The following is a 10,204-nucleotide window of genomic DNA, read 5'->3' on the forward strand; positions in this document are numbered from 1 at the left end:
GGACCATTGAGGATAAGACTTGATTCTGGTTGGTTCCTCACAATGAACTAACTTCGGAACAGTTTTCTTTTCTAGCCCTAAATTTCAGCATTGATTTCTGAAAGGCCATGCAATTTTTTATTTTTTGTTATTTCCTCTCCCACACCCTAAAATCTGTTAGTGTAATTTCATCTAATAATGGAAAGGAGGATTCCATATTGGATATCCAGTTAAATTGTGTAGTTCCTAAGAAGTAAACTTACTCTAGGAAATAAAATTATTTTTTCAATAAAGTTATGAAAGCCTGAATTTTATGGAGTAGTAAGGACTTTGAAATAATGTCATTTCCTCTAAATGTAAATATAGAGGAAAAAACATGTCATGAGAGCAGTCACTGAATTTAACTGAAACTTCGCATCTTTCCTAATACCTACTATGGTGTCCTATACACAGTCAGTACTTAAATGTCAAATTGAAGGAATAACACTAGCCAAACAGCTTTTGCATATAAAAAAAATCAGTCCAATAAACTTCAGTTCTAGATCCATAAGAACAAACATAAATTTATTCTAGGTCAGTGGTACTTTTTTTGGTTGAGGCATAATGTTCTCATGTGAGGAATCTTGACACACTGATTGTTTAAGTTAGCAAGAAAGTAGGGCTCCTAAGTAGGTAAGTCTTTTGACCCATTACTTGAGCCTTGCAATTCCTCTGTCTTTCTCTCTGTCCTCCCTCTTCTACCACCCCCATCCCCTTCTTATTGGTACTTCCCCTAGACTTTCAGCTAATGGAGCTGCTATTGTGACTCCAATTGTAGTGACAGACAGCAAACTCCTGCTGAGCATTTAGGCTAGGCTAGGGAATCCTAAAATTTCTGAATGTGTGGAGGAAATGGGGAAGGGGTGAGAGTAGACTAATAAATAGAGAAACCTACAAAGTTACAGTTTAGGAAGGCAAAATTTTGTAACTCATCTAGCAAAACTGATGACCCTTTTTGAACCATTTTCCTGAGTATGTATAGTAAAACTTCAATCAAAATTGAAGTAATTAGGACTCACTGAATTGTTTTTAAACTCTGATTTTAAGAGTTTTTGAACTCTGACTTCTTTTTAAAAGCTCCTATCAGGACTTTTATAAAGCAGTTTCATGAGGTACCCTTGAGTCAATACCCACTTAACCCCATTTTCTGCATTTTTTGCAGCTAGTCAAAAGAACTTCTGGGGCTGAAGTTGAGAAGACTCACTTTCCTAGATTCATATCTGGTCTCAGATACTTACTAGCTGTGTGACCCTGGGCAAGTCCCTTAATTCTGTTTGCCTCAGTTTCCTAATTTTAGCTAGAGAAGGACATGGCAAACTACTCCAGTATCTTTGCCAAGACAGCCCCAAATGGGGTCACAGACTCACACATGACTGAAATGATTGAACAAACAACAAAAAAAAATAGTCCTGGTCTTTCTGTTCACTAGTTTGACCTTAGACAAGTCACTTCCACCTCTCTAATTAAACCTTAGCTGTCTCTTCTGCCATGTGTACGCATAGAATTACAAGCAATAGGATAAAATACAAATTTCTCTGGCATTTAAAACTTTACAATCTTGCTCCAGTCTTTGTACTTCTCCCATTATTCCCCCTCACAAAAATTCTATTGTCCAGCCAAACTGGCTTATTTGCTGTTCTTCACAGTTGACATTCTATATCATATGTTTGCCTTTTCAAAGACTATCCTCTGTGCCTAGATTTGGTTTCCTCCTCTTTTGCCTATTTATCTGTGTCCATGTTGTTTCCCGCCTGTAGAACATTAGCTTCTTGAGGGCAAGGTCTGTTTTATTTTTGTATTCCCAGAATCTTGCATGTAACATAGGTATTTAATTCTTGTAGAACTAAAAAAATTAGTCAGCTAGTAAAGTTAGTTTTCAGATTTCTAAAGAAATTGATTTCAAACATGATTTCAGAGTATGGTAAATTGATTGCTGACAAAAGTGTAATATATCCCATTAACTAAATGTAAACAGCAAGAAAACCTGAAAAATACATTGAAACTTGTACCGCTTAGCAAAGTAATTTTTACATTAATGTGATTTAATGATAAACAAAAATCCTAATAAGTATAATTAATTGATATTAATTGAAATTTCCATTTTTAAGCTATGACTTATTTGCAAAATAGTTTAATCATTAATTATACCTCTACTTGGAAAATGAGCCACTAATAATCTATCTGTGGTCTAAAGAAGTTTAGCCCATTTTAATTTTGGCCCCTACCTACTGACATTGTGCAGGTCTGTACTAAATCATAGTGCAGTGAAATAGAACTATAGTTAAATGATAAGATCCACAGAACATCATCATAGTCTGGCAAAAACAATGTTAAAATAGTCACCACATTTCTTTAAGATTCAGTCTTCACATCTATAGGCAATTAAATACTCAAACAAATTTGTGGTCCCATCAAAATGTGAATTTCCTCAAATAATGTAGCTCATAACCTGTCTATGCTTATCAAAAATGTGTATTTCTTGTCTATTTTCACCAAAAACCTCATTACAGAAGTACCTCCCAATATGACCAAGGCCTTCTTACCTTTTCTTGATACCATGAAGATATTTACATAGTGCTCTCCCTTGTCTATTATGTTCATCATGTGACACATCTCTATTCTTTTCCTATCACTGCTCTCCTGGTCTACTCTCTAGTCTTTATCCGAAAAAGGCCTATGCTTCTCTGTAGCTGGAAATGCTCGTGTTCCTCTTAGCACTGGAAATGTGACCAGGTGCCCTGCTCCACTGCAGCTATAAGAACTAGTGTTCCTTTTTTGCCTTGGAACTTTGACCAGGGCTCCTCCTCTATTGTTACCAACTACAAGCATTCCTCTCTACCTTCGAACTGTGATCCAGAATTGCCTATGGGCCATGGAATCACCAAACATCTCCCAATTCTGCCCCCAGTGCCAGAAAAGAGTCCTTTTGACTAGTTATCCAACTCCCTCTGGGCTAAGAGACCCTGAACCTGCCACTGTCACAGTTACCTCAAAGGCCTCCTGCTGGTATTGACTCCATATGCCCTCCTACCTGGCTCACACTGCAGTGTCACAGACATCTCCTGCTGACATCCTAAGTTGTCTCACACTTGAAAAATGTCTCATTCTAAACTTTTGTTAACCCTGCTGCTCCAAGATTCAATTTGAGTCATTAAAGTCATTTGGAGGAGAATGTTGGGAGAGTTTAGCTGTGTTGCTTTCTCTACCATTTGGCTCTGCCAGAAGGTGGTATTTTTGCCGGGGCCTGAAGAAAATCAGGAAGCCAAGAGATGGAAATGAAGAGGGAGAGAACTGTAGGCAAAGATAGCTAGGCCTTTGTTTCTAAGATCAGTTTGTGTTCATCAAAGGAGCCTTGCAATTTCCCAAATTCAATCTCTTTTCCTTTTTTAATTCTTAGCTCAACTCCTTTTCTGCCTGCATTGCCTACCATTCATTTTTGTGTGAACATATATCCATATATACATATGTATATGTGTACACATGCATAATGACATCATTCCAATTCTTTTCCCCCATTCCTAATTTGTTATAAATGTAGCTTGTCCATACCTGTCATATAACTCTCCAGTGTTATTCTGAGTCAAGGCAAATTGACAAACATTTATTATGCTTTTTACTATGTGTCAGGCACTGTGGCATGACTAGCCCTCTGCCATCCTTTATGGAGATAAGGAGCTATTAACTCACCAATGCTTAATGCTACACTCTTTCCAAGTATATAGTCAATCCTTAAATCCATGTTGTATTCCACAACTTTTGGCTGCTGCTACTATTTCCCCCCTCATCTAACTTATTGCTTAGATTTCATTAGCCCATGAAATGTGGCCTGCCTTTACATGGTATTCTGTTTACTCACTTAGATCGTGACTTGGATCATCTCCTCACAAAAGTTTCTACACTAAATTACTGTTAAATGGCCTCTAATCTTGTATAATCTTATCCCTTCCCCAGTAGCTGAGGATCTTACAATTGTTAAAGTTCTTAGCTCTCATTTTTGTATTCCTTGCCATATTTTTATTGAAAAAAAAGCCAAAGATGAAGAGCTCACTTATTGGGTCATTGAAGACAGAAGTTTCTTTGGTTGGCTTTGATAAGCTATTTTTGAGGAATCTTTTGAATTTTAATGCCGCTTCAGCTCAATTCAGCCAAACACTATTAATGGTTTTAAAAAAGAGATTTAGACCAAGGCTATCTTTTTCACTGCCCTCATTTTTTTCTTATAAAATTTCAAAGTAAATTTCCTTGCTTAAGTATAGATGTTAGAGTTCAAGTTCTCTTTCTGTATTTGAAAGCAGAAGACTTTCTATCTTGAGTTTCTTTCTCATCAAGACTAACATCTTGTTATACAAGTCATACCTTTCTTTAAAAATCAACTTGAATGAATGTTAAACTCTTGACTCTTCAAAATATTGTTATTTCAAAGTACTTTTAAAAATGTGTTGGGGCAGCTAGGTGGTGCAGGGAGTAGAGCACCAGCCCTGGAGTTAGGAGGACCTGAGTTCAAATCTGTTCAGACACTTGACACACTTACTAGCTGTGTGACCTTGGGAAAGTCACTTACCACTAATTGCCCTGCCTTCCCCCCTCTAAAAAAAGGTATTTTGGGTTGAGCATTTTTTTGGATTGAATTTTAATCTCAATAATACAACTCCAGAGTCATTCCAAATCCACAAAATCAGAACTCTTTACATTACAACAAGTCCTCCATTTTGTCTGATAATAGGTGAGCATTATCTCTGCAGCACTGTGCTTCACTATTGTCATCCATGTTACAGAATTTAATGAGCTATGAATAAAAAGTAATAAATAAACTTATTTTTTATCAAATTGACCAGAATTTATAATCCACACTCTCCAAATTTTAAAAATTTATTTCTTATTGGAATTGGAAATAACTAAACTAAATCAAATTAAAGAAGTTCATTATTAGTGAAAGCATATAGGGTTCATTGTTTGATCAAAGTCCATAGGATTTCATTCACAGACTTTTTAATGCTTTTATTTTTGTGTGTCAGATGTGTGTGTATATGTAGGAAGTATTGTCTTTTGGCTTCCTAGCTATGTTACAGATAGATGAGACTGTCAGATAAGGAAAGTTTTCCTCATACCTCCATATTATGGCATGCTAATTTTGAATTATTGTTACTAAAAGTCACGAAGTTGTTTGTATACAGGATAAGAAACCATGAGTTTGAATGTCAGACTGCTCCTACTTTCAATCTGTATAATCTTAAGCAAGTCATTTAACTTCTCTAGTTCTCAGTTTCTTATTCTATAAAAATAGATCATTGAAAGAAATTACATCTGAAATCACATTCCTAAGCCTTATTTCAAATAAGTATTATTCATGTCAAAAAACCTCCAATGAGGTGGCCTATGTCACATATTTTGAGAACACATGTTAAAGCCAGTCAACCAAGAGCATAAGGAAATTCATCTGATTAATTTTTAGTCATTGGTCTTTCTTCCCTCTCTTTGTTCCACTAAGCTTGCAGCTTTTTTTTCCTTTTCTGATTCCTATATGCTTTCCTGATCCAGTGGCCTAAGGCCACCCAAATAAGGACAGTATTTACAACGATCTTGGGTGAGATACTTGCCTTCGAGGCAAGACTGCTGTTGAGGGGGAAGACACGCTTCATTTTTTTTTGTTTCTCTTTTCATATGAAATGAAAAAGTAAAATGATTAATGTAAATTCATTTTGGTGTTTCTTGTCATAAATATCATCAAGGGAGTTATCTGGCCACTTTTAAAAAGTTTTCGTGTTTTAATTGATATCTTTGGCTTTACGTCAGCTACATTCTTTCCAATATCCCTTTCCTCCCCTTCCAGAAAGCCATTCCTTAGAACAAAAAATAATTGTTAAAGAAATTGAAAACAATTCAGCAAAACCAATCAGAACTATATACCTCTGTATATGTACCTGGATATGTATGTCTACACACATATAGACATTATAAGCAGTGTTCCACACCCATGGACTCTTGTCTCTACATGAGAACAAGGGAAGTGCTTTGTTATACCTCTTCTTTGAGGCTAAGCTTGTTTGTATAATTTTGTAGCAATTTTGATGATGTTGTAAGTTGTTCTTTCCATTCATATTGTTGTCATCATTGCATTTAATTTTCTGTCTGTTGACCTTATTTTGAATAGGTCTATATATCTTCCTATGCTTCATCATATTTATCATATGAGTTCACTTTTCATGCACCCCAATTTGCTTAGCAATTTCCTAAGTGATGGTCATCTATATTGTTTCCCATTCTTTTTTACTACAGACAGCAATGTAATAAGTATCTTGGTGTATACCTCTCTCTCTCTCTCTCTCTCTCTCTCTCTCTCTCTCTCTCTCTCTTTCTATCTCTCTATTAATCAAGAACTCCCTGGGGCATAGCATTAGACTCTCTGGCTAGAATTAGAATCTCTGAGTCAAAGCATATGGATATACTATTCATCTTCTTTGGAATAGTTCAATTTTTTCCCAAATGACTGTACCAACTCATAGCTCCACCAACCATGCAATATTGTGTTTGTCTTTCCTGAACCCTTCCAACATTAACTTTTTGTTATATATTCCAAATTTCTTAGTGAGAGGTTGTTTATAGGAGTTTTTTAGGGTTGTTCAGAAGAGCATTTAACTTAGTATTAGTAATTGTGATCATCATTTTTTTTTGCTTAACAGTTTCTAGTTTATTAGTTTATTCATAATTTTTTTGCTACTTATCTTTCAGAATGGTCATATATTTCTATATTTGTTGCATATTTCTTTTTATTTTTATATAATTTTGATATCAAATTTTATTAGAGAAACTTGATTTAAATATTTTCCCCAGTTGAATACTTACATTCATATCTGAGATGCATTAATTTTGTTTGTACAAGAGTGTATCTCTTTTATCTAAGCAAAATTATCTCTCTTGTCTTTTGTAGTTACTTTTTTTCCTTGTTTCATTAAGGATTCATTCATCACTTATAGCTTCAAGAAATGATTTTAATTTCTTTGAATTTGTTTCACATCATTGTTTGTGAAATATCTCTGCCTCTCCCAATTACTCAGTTTTAAATTCAGGACTTTAGCTATGACAGATTAAAGAATTCATGACAATGTAAAAAAAAAGCTGACATGCTCAACTGCCTACTTTGATAATTTCTTGGTTCACTACTCAGTTCATTGATTATAATAAACTAGAATTTAAAATTGTGTCCAAATATGAAAGTACAGAGCAATAGTATTCAACTTTTCTTTCTCTTTTGCTGTTTATATTATTTACTGCATATGGCTGAGCTTTCTTGTTTCTTTCATTTAAACACATTCATTGCTCAATGAATGAATCAGAGTCCTATAGTAATGTTGTTAATGGTTGAAATAAATTGTTATAGGCAATTGTGTGCATATTCTTTAAAGTCTGAGTTAGAATAATTCTTTGAGTTTTCCATCTATAGAATGAAATTCTTAATTTTGCTCTGAAAAGTGCCTATGACCTTTAGAACTACCACTGATGTTACATCTGATTTCTTGAATAGAATCAGAGAATTGATGAATCATTAAGTATTTATCACCCATGTCAGGCACTGTGGTAGGCCCTAAGGATATATACAAAACTAAAACTATACATATTCTGAAGAAGAATATATCATCTCCGATTTTAGAGGAACCTCAGATAGAAAGCCATATGTGAACTAGATACTGAATGTAGTATTCATCTTTTTGCTGAAAGACTTCCAGTGAAGGCCAAATATCTGCCTAACAAGGCAAGCCATCTCATTTTGTAGAGTTCTCATTTTTAGGAAGTTTTTTTCCTTCTGTTAAGTTCCTTTTATTGAGTTTGTTAAGTTGCCTTTTTGCAACTTGCACCCATTTCTTCCTTTTGGGATGAAGCAAAAACATTCATTTTCCATGAGGCATCCCTTCAGCTATTCAATGAAAGCTATTATGACTCCAACCAAATCTTCTCTTTCAAGGAGTCTTTTCTTCTCTTCTCATTTCTCTCATTATTCATGATTTCAAGACACTGCAGTAGCCTGACTTCCTTCCTCCAGATGCTGTCTAACATCTATTTTTCTTGTAGTACTGGAGAAGTAGATTTCTTTTTAATCCAAGTATATTCCCTCACAATGATCCTTATGAAATTTCTTATTTTTATGTGTATGATAATAGTTTAGCCCATTGAGAATTTATTGGGTATAAGCTTTGTATCAATACACTCTCCTGGATTTTTATTTTCTGCAAATTTCATAAAATTAACATTTATAACTTTATCCAAGTCACTGATTTTTTTTAAAAAAAGGAAATAGCACAGAGTAACATATATATCATTGGGGAACTACACTAGCGAGCACCTGCAACATTTACATTGAACAATTAAGGAAAACTATTTGGATATTTTGGGTTAAAGTCACAGAGTCTACCAAATGATACCATCATTTTAATTCCCATTTCTCATTCCAATGTTTGTGGGATACAGTGAAAAAGGTACTTAGAGGAAAATTTATATTTCTAAATGTGTATATCAATAAAAGAAAGAAACAGCAGATCAATGAGTTGAGCATGCAGCAACAAAACTAGAAAAAGAAGAAATTAAAAATCTCCAACTCCATGTGAAAGCAGAAATTTGAAAATTAAAGACAAGATTAACAAAATTGAAGGTTAAAAACAAACAAAACAATATTGAATTAATAAATGAAACTGAGCTAGTTTTATGGGGGGGGGACAACAAAATAGATAAGCATTGGTAAATTTGATTTAAAAGAAAAGAAAGAAGAAAACTACATTATAAAAATAAAAAAGAGTGAATGCCCCCAAAATGAAGATGAAATTAAGGCAATTAATATGAGTTGTTTTGCCCAATTACATGCCAGTAAAATGTATAAATTAAGTGAGATGAATGAATACTTAAAAGTAACACACATTAATTTGATTAACAGAAGAAGAAATAGAATATTTTAATAATCCTGTCTTAGAAAAGGAAATTGAAGAAGCTGTCAGTGATCTTCCTAAGAAAATATCCCCAAGACCAGATGTATTAACAACTGAATTTTACCAAATTTGTTAGGAACAATTAATCTAAATAATATATAAACTATTTAAAATAGATAACAGGTTCCTAGAAAAGTCCTTTTATAACACCAATATGATTTTGCTACCTAAATTAAGAAAGCAAAAACAGAGAAAGAAAACTAAAGACCAATTTCCTTAATGAGTATTGATGCCAAAATTATATAAAATACTATTAAAGAGATTACAGCAATATATCATAAAGATCATACATTAAGTGTCAATGGAATTTATACTAATTATGCAGGGCTGGTGTGATATTAAGAAAACTAACAGCATAATTGATCATATCCATCAACAAAATTCATATGAGTATATCAACAAATGCAGAACAAGCCTTGGACAACATACCACATATTCTTATTAAAAACAGTAGAAAGCACATGAATAAAGGTATCCTTTTGTAAAATGATAAGAATTGTTTGTCTAACACCAAGAGGAAGCATTGTCTGTAACAGGTAAAATCAGAGATAAAGCAAGGATGGCCATTATCACCACTGTTTTTCATTTATTTATTTTTGCTTTATTTTAGATTCAAACACCAGAACTCAAATACAGAATAGATAAAAGAAAAAGAAACATATCATAAATATAAATATTGAAACTTAAATACCAAGAAAAGAAAAAAGTATGTGACTTGCATATCAGAACATGAGAAGATTCAAAATGTGTAGCAATAAATTTTCATTTCAAGAAATCCTGTATGATAAATACCATACATTGTGCTGAGAGATGCCCATATTTTCTTTGATTTCTTGTAAATTTTCTTTTGTTTTCTTCTGTATAATTTTTACTTTGTTCTTTTCTCCCCCTTCATCCCCCCCGCCTTCCCCAGAAGGCTAGAACTAAGTGCAGATATATTTGTATATATATATATATATATATGTATGTATGTATGTATATATATATATACACACATACACATATACATGCTTATATACCTACATACATATGTACCCGTATAGACATATAGTTTCTCTACCAAATTCTGTATCCAATCTTTGTTTTTATGTGTGTGTGTATCTCTTATTTCCTACCCCTCCTGACTCCTCTAGTTTACTTCTACCTGCTACCTTACCCTCTTATTACTTAGCGTACCCCCCTTCAAGGATCCCTCCCCTATCCTCCCATTC

Source organism: Trichosurus vulpecula, chromosome 4 (assembly GCF_011100635.1).
Source record: "Trichosurus vulpecula isolate mTriVul1 chromosome 4, mTriVul1.pri, whole genome shotgun sequence".
In the NCBI taxonomy this organism is placed as follows: domain Eukaryota; kingdom Metazoa; phylum Chordata; class Mammalia; order Diprotodontia; family Phalangeridae; genus Trichosurus; species Trichosurus vulpecula.